Here is a 15,677-nt window from a genome sequence, read left to right as displayed (position 1 = left end):
CTCTGAAATAATGCCACCATGAGGTGGTGAGCTTATAGCCCAACGAATAGGATCCATACAATCTAAAATAATGAAATCACATGTGTATATCCAATATATGCCTATATTTGCTAACAATAACAATATGCTTATTGAAATAACTTACCATGAGTTACTAAATCAATGCAATCGATAAAGATTACCAAGTCACTATCCTGGTAAGTCCACATAGATATAAAACTTGATACAATCTCTTATTCGTACACATCTCAATCATAGTATTTAAATGTTATGTATAGTAATAAAAGAACAGTTTAGTCATCTCATGCCTACCAAAGCATTAATCATACTTATCATCGCTCACTGAGCTATTCACCACATAGGGTAAATACTCTCAAGAAATAATCATCCATCACATAACTATCCATCATCTCATACATCGAGGGGGGATATATACACATCTAGCGGTAATGCCACTAAGGACCCTGGTTGTAAGCTCATATCTCATTCTCTCTAAATCATCACCGCCCTCAGCGAGAGAATTGGGAGCCCTCGGCTCATCAACAGACGCCCTAACCCTACGTCGTCGGGTACCGCTAAAGTTATATCCCTGCCTCACAATCATGTTCTTCTATCATCATAATCTAGTCCTGACTATGTAGTATAACTACTGAATGCCACACAGGCTCCCGACCTCAGGTGTAGGACGCTAATAGTATAGTCATATAAAATACACTCTACCTTTAACCCTAGGCTGAGTGAGTAAGGGTACTGCCTAATCAGAACCAAACTACTAATGATAGGTGGAAGTGGTGCAGTATCTATGAGTGTATAAAGCATGTCATAATCATCATGATCGTTACATTTTATATTCACAACAGATATATATATGCAAGGGTATATCATATAGGATACATGTAGAGCATCATCACACTAATGCTTATGCTACATTAACAATCTCATAATTAGGGGTGTCAAGCTTGTCGAGCAGCTCGGGCTCGGCTCGGGCTCGGCTCGACTGTAGCTCGAGTCTGGCTCTGCTCGGTCAGAGCTGAGCCGAGCCCAAGCTGCTAAAATAGGCTCGAAATCACTATCGAGCCGAGCCTGAGCTGAAGCTGGCTCGCTCAAGCTTGGCTCGATCGGCTCGGTATAAAAGTAAATAATAAAACCCTAATCCCCAAATCTCACCTTCCTTCTCAAAAACTCCTGTTGGCTGCCGCATCGTCCTCCTCCCGCGAAGCTCCGCCTCACCTTCCTTCTCCAAGTCGTCGCCGTCGCGTCGTCGCCTCACCTCCCTTCTCCAAGCCGTCGCCACCGCGTCGTAGCCTCACCATTCCTTCTCTAAGCCGCCCGTCATCCTCCTCCATCGGCCGGCAAGAGGTATGATTTCTCTACTTGTACTCGTTTGTAGTATTATACTTTCTATATCATTTTGATGTTAAGGGCAGTTTAATCTTTCTATATTATGGTATTTTAGTCTTTTTCCTCTTTATTCACCTAAATAAAGGTTTGTGATGTTCTTATTTGAGGAATAAGAACTCAAAGCTAATTAAAGATCAACACTAGCTTCATACATGGGAATTTTAGTATTAAAAAAGATGGCGTCCTCAAGACTGTAAATGTGTATGCCATAGCTTGGAAGAAGCTATGTAGGATCTCTAAATAGCAGGCTTTGTCAAAATTCTCTAAATGGCTTATTCAATGTGAGTTATGTATACATTCTTGCGGGATGGATCTTAGATGCTTTGTGAAAATTTTTAATGTTTTATTTTGTTATTCAAAAGTGCTACTTGCCATTTGGATCATCTTTTTTACTGCTCCTAAAGACCTAAATGGGTATATTTTACAATAGTTGAAGACTAACTAAGCGAATCATATATGTTTGCATATAGTGCTTGATTTCTATTGGAGCATATCAGAATATATGTTTGCATATAGTTCTTTATCATGCTCTTGGAAAGACTATTCCTTCCTTATGAGGGGGGTTGAAAACCTTATACCATCTTTAATCACATTTTTCCACTCTATTCACATTCCAAGTGATCTTCTCTGTACATCAAATAGCATCTTTCAGTAGCTTTCATATACTATGTTTTAACCAAGCAAACCATTAACTAGTAGATAAACTTAAGGGTGATAGTATTCCTTAAGGGTGATAGACCAAGGTGCATGTGGAACAATTGATTTGGTAAATGCCCAATGCATTGCGCCCATCTCAATTTTCTAGGGATTTGCACTGCCTCATTAAACCATGTACCAAAAGAGTTCTTTTTCTTTTCTTTCTTGTGGTACTAAAGAATAGGAAATGGCACTTCTATCATGGAACAAGTCTTCTTGGATGTTTAGATGCAGATATATATTTCAATGACTCTTTCCCTTTCAATGACTCTTTCCCTTCAGATAGTCCTTTTGTTTCGACTAGCAATAATTTCATGTTTATATTTGAGAATGATAAAGTAGATAAAAAGTTAGTATAACTAAATTTAATTAAATATTAATATTTTGATGTCATCTTTTGGACAAAGAGCATGTCTTTGTAGATGATTTGATATGTTGTTTCCCTTGGCGATTAACTGTATCCGTCACATCTATTTTTGTTTTTACTAATTAAGTATTATAAAAATTTAAGCAGTATTTCTGTTTTTGTGTTTTGTTTTTTTATGTAGATGTCAGAGTCAGTAACTAAGAATCTTTTTGATGCTGTTAGTGAAAATGAACCTATTGAAATTGATATTGGTGAAGAGGATAATGAAACTAACAAGGAAGAAGAAATAATAGTCAAAAGAAAGGGAGAAGAAGAACTTCTGATGTATGGTTATATGTCAAGTGGGTTAAGGTGAAAGAAAATGGAGAAGAGGTAGAAAAGTATCGATGTAATAATTGCCCGTCATTATTTAATGTTCCTAAGCAAGGCACAACTTCACAAATAAAAAGACATGTGAAATTTTGCACTGGTTTGGTAGGCAAAGGACAAAAAAAAATTCCTTTTGCTTCTGCATCTAGTATTACTAGGACTTCAACTATAGAAGATAATTATCTCAAAACTATTTCATCAGGATACAACCAAAATGTGGTGAGAGAAATAATGGCAAAAATGGTGATGGTACATGAGTATTTAATATGGTTGAGCATACATGGTTCAATATTCTTCTGAAAGTTCTTAATCCACGTTATGAACGGATTTCTAGAAACACAATGAGAAGTGATGTTATGAAAGTATATGAATCTGTAAAAGAAGAAGTGAAATTGCTTTTGAAAGGAACTAATATAATTAGTTTGACTTCAGATTTGTGGACCTCAAATCAAAATATTGGGTATATGTCTTTGACTGCTCATTTTGTTGATTCTGATTGGACTTTACAAAAACCCATTATCAACTTTTGTCAATTGGAACCTCCACACACTGGAGTTGTTATTTCAGATGCTATTATTGATTGTTTAATTGCTTGGGGAATAGAGGATAAAGTATCAACTATTACCTTAGACAATGCCTCCGCCAATGATGTTGCTGCTAAGACTATTATGAATAACTTTCAAGTTAGAGATAAATTGTACTTCAAGGGGCTTATTTTTCATGTTAGATGTTGTGCTCACATTTTAAATCTAGTTGTTCAAGATGGGATCTATGTCATTCAAGATGTCATTGAAAATATCAGATGCAGTGTTACTTACTTAAAAAAGAGTCCTTCACGTATTTATAAATTTGGTGAAATTGCAAGACAACTCTCTGTTCCTACTTTTAAGGGTTTAGCTTTGGATGTTGCAACTCGTTGGAATTCTACATATGTTATGTTAAAGCATGCTTTTGTGTACCAAAAAGTTTTTGAACAATATGCAACGAGAGATGCAAATTACAAATGGCTACCTTCAGAAGATGATTGGTTTAAAGCTGCAAAAGTCTGTGAATATTTGAAAAAAAATTATGATGTTGCTCAAATTGTATCGGGAAGTTCATATCCTACTGCAAATCTATTTTTGATTGATTTATGGAAAGTGAAAGAAGCTTTAAATAAAGGATGTGAAAGTGAATTCTACTTTTTGAAGGATATGGCTATAGAAGTGAGAAAAAAATTTGATAAGTATTGGGAAGAATATGATATGTTATTGGCAGTGGCAGCAATATTAGATCCCCGATACAAAATAAAGCTTATTAATTTTTGTTTTCCAAAAATATATTGCTTTGCAGAAGCTCAAATAAACATGCAAAAAGTCCACAGAGTGTTGTATACTATTTTTGAATCATATGAACTTGAGAATGCATCAGGTGAAAATAATAGAATGAATGATAGATCTCAACTTGATAAGAGTGATGACTTGATTGGTGCTAAATGATCAGAAGGTCAAGCAGAGTTTAAAATTTTTTTGGAATCAACAAATGCAGTTGAACCTCTAAAATCTGAATTAGAAATATACTTAGAGGAGCAGACTACAAGTTTGATTGACAAGTTTGATGCTCTAGAATGGTGGAGACTAAACATGTTGAAATTTCCTATTCTTTCCAAAATGGCTCAAGATATCCTTTCGGTTCCTATTACCACTGTTGCATCTGAATCAACTTTTAGCGCCGGTGGTAGAGTTCTAAATGATTTTCGAAGCTCTTTATCTTCCGAGACAATGGAGGCTTTGATATGTGGAGAAAATTGGATTAGAGAATCATTAAAAAAAACAAATCAGCTCCTCTAGGGTATGTATACTATACTTCTCATAATAAAATTTTTTCATTTTATGCTTTTATAAACTATTGCTGACTTCTTTTTTATAATCTTATTTTCTTTAGGTATCGGCGATGGATAATGTGTTTGTGAGGATTCCAAATCTAGTTTGATCTTTAGGTATCATATATTGTATGTCTTTTCCATTTGTATAGCATTTTCATTTGCATAGATGATAGAAAAGGCAAGGATATATTAAAAAGTATTATTTGACTTACTTGGTATGCCATGATCACTGAACATTTAGGTTATACATATTTCTTAGTTTCTTGTGCATAAATAATGATTGTAAGTATATGTGCCAACCATTAGGCCAAACTAAGATATTTTCTTTTTATATGTTCAGTGATCATGGCATACTAATTAACAACTGAATTTTCTGAATTTTCCTATCATTGTTTGTTTATACTAGTTGCATGATGTTTAAGCTGCAATTAACTTATTTCCTTTTCTTTTGCAGTTATAGGATGGAGCTTCTTTTTAGTGTTAAGACTTGAGAGTGCCAAATAAATTTAGTTATAATATTTGGTATGTTATCAGATTTTATTGTAATATTTGGCAAGATATAAGTTAAGTACTTATATTGTAATATTTTGCAAGTGATAGACTTATGATTTGGATGTCATGTCAAAATTTGGATTTGTTTTGAGCCAAATTTTGATGAATTACCATATGTTAATATTTTGCAATTGGTGTGATAATTTGCTTGACTTTAGTAAATTTTGTATAATTTAAGTTAAATTCATTTGGTTGGCTTTTGTTATATTTACTAGTAAATTTTTTGAAATTGGTGTGATTATTCTGAGCCAAATTTTGATGAATGGTACTATGTTAATATTTTGCAATTGGTATGATAATTTGCTTGGCTTTAGTAAGGTTTTGTATAATTTAAGTTAAGTTCATTTGGTTGGGCTTTATTATATTTACCTATAAATTTTTTGAAATGGGTGTGGTTGCTAATCAGAGATTAATTTTAAATTTTATAGTCAATTTGGTTGGCTTTTATTTTATTTACAGATAAAATTTGTTATTCAATTTCAGCTTTTTTTTCACTTTAAATATGTTGTGGCTCGGCTTGGGCTCAGTCCAGCTCGAGCCAGCTCGGCTCGAAATGAGGCTTGATAATAGGCTTGTTTCAGACTCGGGCTCGATCAGGCTCAGCTCAGGCTCGGCTCACAGCTCGAGCCGAGCCTGAGCCCAATAAAGAAGCTCGAAATTAATTTCGAGCCGAGCCTGAGCAGCAGCCGGCTCACTCAGGCTCAGCTCGTTTACACCCTTACTCATAATATTATGATGAGCAAATTATCAATAACTGCATATGTAAAGATATAACATAGTACGCTAAATGCATGTATTAATACCGACATTTCATATAGTGTTATGATATGTATAATGACTGTAACTATATTATTCCAAACTTGTATAAACTCTACTCGCCTAGGGGGTCTCCACAGTATGCTAAATCTCATCAGCTAGCCGGCACCTCCGGAATCCCAAAATCCTCCTCACGTGGTGTCAATCCTATTAATTCACGCAAGTAACGCCATACGTAAGATTAGCGAACTAATAGAATTAATTATCTTATTAGAGAATTTATGTTTAGGCATATACATGAGTCGGGGTCTCCTAGGGTGAGTCCTATGTTATCCTAAAATTCACATAATAATAAATTGTCATTACGGGGGTTAGGCTAATTAAATCGGGTGGAAATGGATAGACGGGATTATAGGATCCAAATGGCCCCAAATGGGCTAGGCTACATGTATTGTGTTAGGCTCAAACCTAACCCAATAGGTAAGAGGGCCTTGGTGGGCTAAGGTGGGCTGGGAGCCCAACCACAGCCCACCAAGGTTGGATTAGTGGGCTGCAGCCTGTAGCGCACCCAACATCGGGTTAGTGGGCAGTGGGCTGCAGGCTGCAGCCCATCCGAGCCCAAGTCCAGGTGAGCTGCGGCCTACAACCCACCAACACCCATCCCCCTTCCCATCTCCTTCGATGGAGGGAGACAGAGGAGGCGAGAAACGGAGGCTTGGCACTGCCGGTGGCCCACGCCGCCGGCAGCCCGCCCTCAGGTTGACGGCTCGCAACCCATGCCGGGGAGGGAAGGGAAGAAAGGCAAAGGGGAGGAAAAGAGGAGGGCACGACTCGGCTCGACGGGCGTAACCCACGCCGCGGAGGAGCCATCGCCCATCCTCCCCGCTTACAAAAGAGCGGGAGAAGCTCGCCCCATGCCCGAGGTGGCCGACGGGATAGCGAGGCGAGCTCCATGGTTGACGGCCATGGAGGTCCCTCCTCCCAACACAGTGGCCCAAAGCCCGTCCAGAGGGTCCCTTCCCTGGAGCTCTCGGACCGACGGCGGGACGCGGGGTCGTCGGCCGCCGAGGGTGATGGCGAGGTGGAGGGAATTTAACTACTGAATTTTTAACGGGGTTGAGGCTTACCGCGATCCGCGCGCTTGGCTAAGGGAATTATAATTAGGTTTTTATCTATATTTATATTTTTATTTATAATTAAAAATCTAGCTAGTTATAAAGATAAGTAGAAATTCTAAAATCTAATAAATCATCATATTTTACATGAACAAATTTTAATTAGATGAACGACTAACTTCTTACTACTTAAATATTTTTAGATCTCGAATCCCCTTATGTGAGGCCCTATGGACCTTGCTAGCGATGAGTTGTCACTCGGTTGATTAGCGGATATGAGGAATATGTGTATTAGGTATTCTGATTAGATTGTGAGTAGTCTTATCCCCTAGACACCTTTCTTAAATTAGAATATATTATATATTATGTACATGCATGTTTTGGCCTCCAGCATGATTATATGACTTTATCTATAAATGATTTCAATCAAACATATTTTATCATACATTTGATTAGGCTGATCTGGGATATGAGTATGATGATGATAGATAGAGATGATTACAGATGACTATAGTATTATAATTTTATGTCCAGTTGATCTGTAGTACGAATATGCATGTGATAGATTAACATGGGTATGCATATGTTGAATAAATGGTTGGAGACTACATTGCATTATTTTTCTCATGACTTCCTTACCACCTAAATTCTTGATATGTATGACTTGTTATAGTACTGGATATATGCACGTGATCTATCATATAGAAGAAAATGTATAAATTTCATTAATAGGAAAGTTGATAGAAAAAACATGAGGGTACCTGAGTAGACGCTAGGGTTAGGGGTGCCTGGAGTGATGATTATGGTCGCTGATATGCGATATCTCATGGCCTATGTCTGAGATCAGTTGAGTTTGTGCGCATAAACAATCGAACACCTACTGTTCGCTAGGTCATGCATGTAGCGAGTTACCCTCATGTGATTTCTATTAACTAGTGGGGGTACCTAATCTAGATGAATTTTAATATACCCTTAGCGTATGGCAGGGTATGATTATGACTGAGATACCCTTAGCATATGGTAGGGTATGCATTGAGCCTATGGGCAGGATGTTGAGATCGGGTACCGGGTGTTGACTGTGCACAGTGGTCTAGTATGATGATATTATATCGAGATATCGGTGATGATCGTGATATTGAGAAATGCATATGATTTCATTATCATCTGTTATACATGATTATCGAATGGTCAATATGCATCATAGGTGGTTGCATTTGATATCATAGTATGATCATGATCAGCACGCACCATATGTGTTATATTTGAGAGAGAGTTATGATGATAGAATGGCATGGATATTTATTTATAAATTGTCGAGTATTATATATTTTATCAGTTATGACATGACATGTTATCTACTTTTTATTTATGTATTATTGAGGAACATTCATATACTCATTAATGACATGATGCTCTTTCTAATTCATATTATCCAATACTTGATTTACTCTCTGTTTGGTATCACTGATTCAGGGTAAGGTTTATTCATTAAGCATTTTACTCATGACTCTTTATTTATTTTCTAACCCTCTCAGATATGTGGTACGTGATAACGACTTGAGATATCTCGATAAGATATTTTAGATTGATGAGGTAAGCTATAGGTGCGAGATGGTATAGATGATAGTTTATATAGAAATTGAGTTGTATTATTGTTTGTTATATTTATACTTTATTGTATCAGACGAGGATTTGTATAGTACATGTCAGATTATAATGTACTAGTGTATTAGTTGTTTAGTTATATCTTGATAGTTTGTCGTGGCCTGTGTGAGTCCTACTAAATTATGTAGTGATCTAGTGTATATTATTGTGGACTTGGATATTCATATGTTAACAAGTTTATTTAACTGATAGTATGATTTATTTGGTATTGGATTATGTGAGCATGGATATGTTAATAGGTAGTATTTGATGATGTCATGACTATATGTGCACAAGAGTGTATCTGTGCGTGACGGGCCCGCCCGACCTGTCGTGTGCGCCGCGCGTGCCGTGTGGGCGCGTGGGTGTGCACGTGCCCGTGCCGGGCAAGGGCGTTACAGAACCAATGACTCATCAATATCATCCTAGGGATGCTAAACTAAACCTAAGAGAAAAAAGGCCCAACCGACATGAAGAAGAACATGGAGTCCGTGAGGGGACCATTTGCCTAAAGTTCATGCAATTTAATGGAGGCAATCCACTCGATTGGATCTTTCGAGTGGAACAATTTTTTGAGTACCAATGAACACCTAATGCTCAAAAGGTATTATTGGTATCATTCCACCTCGAAGAGACCGCCATCCATTGGTACCAAGAAACGAACCGAGCTTAGCCCTATCGAACGTGGGAAGAATTCTCCAATGCCATTTGCATTTGGTTTGGACCTTCTGGATATGAAGAATTTTAAGCTGCCCTCACCAAGCTGACCCAAAGACTACGATGAGGGCATACCAAGAGGAGTTCGAACGTGTGAGCAATGGAGTATGAGGATGGACAAATTCCCAACTCAATAGCACGTTTATTAGCAGCCTTCAACGAGATATCCAAGTCGAGGTGAAAGAGGTTAGACCATCTACCCTTCTCGAAGCTTTCTCTACTGCCCAGGTGATGGAGGAGAAGCTAAGAGAGCTTGGAACACATCGAGGAGCAGTTGGATAGAACAGGAGGCGAAGGATGCACATTGGCAACTCATAGCCGCACCCGTCGTGCCGATCGGCCTTTCACGTACAATGAATATTCGCCCCCTTCCATGGTCAATTTCAGAGGTGAGGGGACTTCCTATAGCCCATATTCAGTGACTCACACAAGCTCAAGTGGAAGATAGAAGAGCAAAGGGGTTTTATTTTTATTGTGATGAAAAATACACACTGGGACACAAATGTGCTCGACCGATAGTAACGGTGATTGTGCTAGATGGTGTGGATGCAGATGATGTTGCTGAACCAGAGAAGGAGGTCTTAGATGAAAAAATTGTTGTTCAAAGACCTCTAAAAAGCAATGAGGAAGTCCAAGCTAAAATTTCATTCCATGCTTATGCTAGAGCCATTGCAATGACTACTGTCCGAGTTGATGGCATCGTTAAAAGCTATGTCGTGCGAATACTCATCAACACCGGAAGCACCCATAACTTTGTGGATGAGAGGCTGATCCATAGGATGGGCTTCACATCGAAGCAAATCTTAAGCTTTGACGTATTGATTGGAGATGGCACGGCCCTTCAAGCAAATAGCATGTGTCGATAAGTAACCTTGAAGGTCTAAGAACATGCCTTGAATCTTCACACATTGGCTCTTCGGGGAGCGGATTTCATGTTAGGTACTCAATGGCTCTATATCATGGGCCCCATTACATTTTACTTCAAGGATATGTGGCTGGAATTCAAGATTAAAGGACAACATGTGCGGTGGAATGGAATTCGGCAAAGTACGAGCACCAATTTATAATCAATGGTTGGGCTACCCCAAATCGGGTGTCATGAAGACTTATTACAGATATTTGGGCTGTCAAAACATCCTTGGGCTAAGGGAGACACTCTAAATTTGCCCCGACCACCGGCAGCTCCACTCGAGACCATGGTGAGCGCGACATTACAGCGGGTCAAGTCGAATTCATGTCAAACTGGTTTGGCCGACTTAGCCCCTCTTTAGAGTCCAGATCCTCCCAAGAAATCAAGCTTAAGGGAGCTTGCTATGAAGGATTAAGGGTGATTAAGTTCAACTTCAAGGGGATGCAAATGACTCGAGTTAAACCGGCGATGCCGATGTGGATCGATCCACTCGAACTGAGTCGAGCAAGATTGAAAGAGCTACTCATCCACCTATTACTTTAAGAACAAAGTGAGCGGAAGCATGGTGAATTGATGTGATATTGGTTAGACCGAACCACCTTATGGACATTAGGCTCGTGGCTTGAGTCACTTTCTAGATAGAGAGTTAATTTTAGCACTTAGTTTAAGTTATTTTTAACTTATGTTAGTCAAGTTAGTTTAATATTGGACTTATTATAGTTTGAATAACTGTTTATCTTCCAATATATAATGTGGAGTGCAACCTGAATTAAGATGTTTGAATAAATAAGTTTTTCTAATTAGAGCGTTCGAACGCTTGCATTGTATTTGCAAAGTCAAAGACCCTGTTTTAGCCGTTTGAATGCCCCGCGAGGCTGTTTGAACGCACTCGACGAGAAAGCTTGTATTAGTCTTAGTTTCTTCGATTGTTTCGTGGATAGGCTAGCCTCTAAATACATGGAAGATAGCCTCATTAAGGGGTTATGGAATGAATCATTGAGTTATCCTATCTTTTCCCTCTATTATGAAATTTCTCCATCCTCGCTCAAACCCTAGTCTCGTGCCATTTCAACGCTGGTTACTCCTAGCCTCCCTCAACTATCGGGTCCTCCCTCCTCCTTGGGATCTCGACTACCTTCTTCCCCCTTCTTCCTTCACCCAACAACACCGTGTGCAACCTATCCATCACCATCATCACCCGTCATCTCCACCTCCACCGTAACATTTCCTATTTTCGCCCTATTTGCAATTAGAATCTGCATGGGGCATGAATATTAAAAGTGCAGATCAAGAAGATATGGAACGAACCCATCTAGTTTCATATTTTTCTGATTATGGAAAATATTTAGAGAATATTTTCTTTCGACAGTGCAGAGTGCTTCCTTGCATCCGAGTTTGATCAGGTAGCTGAGGCATGGTTCATATCAAATAATTATTTTTGATCTAATATAAAGTAAAAAATATGAAAAAATATAATTTATTTTTATGAAATTATCATGAATATAATTTGATTTAATAAAAAGTATGTTGATGGGATAAATATCGAGAGTAAATTAGTAATTGAGTTAGTGTGTGATATAAGATGTAATTTTGATGAATAGTAGTTAAATTCTATAATGAGGATATTATGACGTTAAACTATTATTCTAGAATAAGAAGTTAAATTTTGGTATAAGAAAAAAGTTATTCCTAAAGTGAATGATGTTAGGAATTTATTCTATGAATAATTATTCTTATGTTTACTTATATTTTAAAATAAAAGTGTAATCATTACTTTTAAAGTGATATAGGGTGAAGGTAAAAAGCAAAAAAATGATGTAAGAAGTTGGCAAAGCCAACTGGAGGTTATAGCTAACTCTTTGCAATGCTAAAGTTATCCTACCAAAGAATCACCTCTAACTCCGCGAGAGGGGGGGACGAACTCTCAGATGTGGAGACAGCTCCTAGGACCCGTGTACGAAATCCCACACCTGCCCAGGTGGAGGAGAGAAGGGCCAAAGGGTTGTGCTTCAGGTGCGACGAGAAGTTCACCCTGAGATGGTCGATGGATAATGTGGGTGTTGTGGAAGATGTGATAAATGAGCAACAACGTATCGAGATAGAGGAGGCTAAGGCGGAGGAGATTAGAGCAAACATTTCTCTCAACGTCTACTCCGGAGTCACGACACCTTCGAAGACCCTTTGGTTTAATGATTTGATAAGGAAGTGTACCGTGCGTATCCTTGTTGACACGGGGAGCACACACAATTTCCTTGACAAGTGGCTAGTTCAGAAGATTGGACTCACTTCCGAGCCGACGGTGGGGTTCAATGTCACCATTGGAGATGGTACGATGCTCAAAGCCGACAACATATGCAATACAATTTAGGTTTGAGTTTATGGCCACAACTTTATCATGGACTTGTATCCGATTGCACTTCAATGCATGGACATTGTATTAGGGACATAGTGGTTGCAAAGTCTCGAGCTCGTGACCTTTGATTTTAGTGAGATGTACCTCATCTTCAGGCACAATGGCCGACGGGTCCGATTAAATAAAGCGCGTCCGCAATAGGGTGCCATCTTGCAACCTCCCTTGGGTTTTTAGCCATACTAATGATGCTTTTATGATGCAACTGTCCCATATTGATCCATTTGAGGTGCAGATGTCGAGCACACCAACTAATTTGGGGAGTTTGTGGCTCTTTTTGAAGAGCCGAAGGGATTGCCTCTGGTCCGAGATGCCGATCACCGCATTGAGATCGGGAGAGCAGGACCAACAAACTTGAGGCCTTACAGGTATCCTTATGTGCAAAAGGAGTAGATCACACGGATGGTGATAGAGACACTTACACAAGGGGTTATCCAGCCTAGCCGCAACGCATATTCTTTCCCTGTTCTATTGGTGAGAAAGAAGGACAGTAGATAGAGGTTCTATGTCGACTATAAGGCAATGAACTCAATTATCATCAAGGACTAGTATCCTATTTCGATCATTCAGGAGCTTCTTGATGAGCTAGCGGGAGGACTAGTACCACTATTGTGTATATGTAATAGTGAGATGCTCTTAATAATGTGTTGTGGCATGTGTGGGCCCTATTAGGGTTATGTATATATTGTTGATAGTCAGACATAAATTATTCTTAGTTTAGATGTTGATATAGATTTATTTGATTGTCGATAACTAACCAAATGGCGAGATACCTTGTGAGCTCGTGCTATACACATGTTTAGAGTTTTAGGTGTTATAGAACACACCTGCCAAAAACTTTATTTTCTAAGGAAAACTAGAAATTACGTAAGAATTTGAAACCACAAATTGAATCCTAACAGTTCACCACGCTTCCCCCACCTTGTCCTCAAGGTGTGAAGTGAGGGAAACATTCCAAGATCTCCATCTCTACCTTCAAGTAGCCTCATTAGTCAATCGCCCCAACCACGCAATCAACACCTCCGTTTCGAGTTTGGCTCCATGTCGACATCTCCATTTGGCTTAGCACAAACTATCCATGGGTGGCATAGGCCATCCCTTTGCCCACCCGACCTGGCCCGAAAGCTTGTTCAGCCCGCAACTAGGCTGATAGGTTCTCAAACCAAAAATAGGCTACACAATGATTCCTTCAAGATCTAAATATATTATAGGAATCAGTCCGCGCAATCATGGAAAAATATTCGTCAAATATTCTCCGATAGTCAGACAATTACGAAACCAAGTGGATTAGATCAGTAACTTCCTGATCTACAACTTTTGTATTTATATCCTTCATAGATTCAAACTAAAATTGGGACGAAAACATGAAATAACGTGGATGATGGTGGTGGTGACAGGTGGAGCGGATGTTAGGGTTATGGAAGGATATGGAGGTGAAAGTGGATTGTGGATGTGATTTAGGGATATAGACGAAGGGAACGAAGTGGTCAAGATTCTAAAAAAGTGGCTTGACAGTTGAGGGAGATTAGAAGTTAGGAGAAACCTTGCCAATAGTAGAGGTGGAAGGATAGTGAAGAGGGAGGAGGGAGATTATGGTAGATAAATGATAAAGCGGCAAGAAATTAATATTCCAATAGTATAATAAATTTGTCTGCCATCCATATATATATAGAGGCTAGCCAACAAGTCCTAAAATAATTAGTAACCCTAATTCTAGAAGATTCCCGCCGATCGCGTTCAAACGTGCCCGATCACGTTCGAACGCACAAAAGATGTTCTATGTATGTGCGAACGTGATGTAGGCGTTCGAACGCACAATATGCGTTCTCTGTATTTGCGAATCTGATGCAAGCGTTAGTAAAGGCGTTCAAACGCGACTCCACCTACATTTGAATGGGACTTACAGGAATTTTATTTTAATGAAAATAAATAACTAATGCAGTAAGAAAAGATCCTAGCTAAACGTATCATAGGCCCGCCCGTTCTACTATAGTAACTTGCCCATTTTGGTATATTGAAAACCAACGAAAATTTTGGTATTGTACCATTTTACATTTTTTAAGCACACCTTTAAATCTTTTAATTTTATTATTATTTTTTTAAATGGAGGAACATAAATATTTTTTTAAAAATAAGATAATAGTAAAAAAAATTCTAAAAATAGCTAAAATATGGGTTGGGCAGAGTAATTGGTAGGTCGAGCCAACCCAGCCCGACTCGGCTAGCTCGATCTCTCACAAGCCAACAAGCGGTAACGGGCTAGACCATTCTAGCCTGGCCTGACCTGACCTGGCCCGGCCCGAGTGATTGGTGGGTCGGGCCGTGAAAAAATACTTAAGCCCGGTTGGCTCGAAAAGCCTGACTTGGCCCACCCGATGATCATGTCTACAAGACCCTCACAGGTTTGACTACCTCCTGTATCTCCTCTAAGGGCTTGAGTAGCTTGGTTCCCACAACTAGATCTGGTTCGATTCTAGCCTTGAGAACTGACACATGGAAGACCGGATGTACTCGTGTCCTAGCTGGGAAGTCGAGTTAATAAAACACGTATTTTAACTCTCTCCTCAATGCAAAATGGTCCAAAGAATTTGTATGCCACCTTATGATTTTGTAGTGGTCGCAACGTCGCTTGCCGGTACGGTTGCGCCTTCACATAGACCAAATCTCCCACTACAAATTCTCTTTCTTTGTGTCCCTTGCCGTACACCTACTTCATGCGACTTTGAGCTGCTGCCAAGTGGTCCCTAAGTCGCCTCGCCAAGTCATCTCGATCCATCAAACTGAGATCCAACTCTGTGCGGTTCACCGATGTCAACCAATCATAAGTCTGCAAGAGCCGTGGTGCTCTCCCACACATTGCCTCAAATGGGGTCATC

This window comes from Typha latifolia, chromosome 8 (assembly GCF_019914945.1).
Source record: "Typha latifolia isolate L0001 chromosome 8, TyphaL0001v2, whole genome shotgun sequence".
Taxonomy (NCBI): Eukaryota; Viridiplantae; Streptophyta; class Magnoliopsida; order Poales; family Typhaceae; genus Typha; species Typha latifolia.
Note: the sequence above shows the minus strand (reverse complement) of the source record.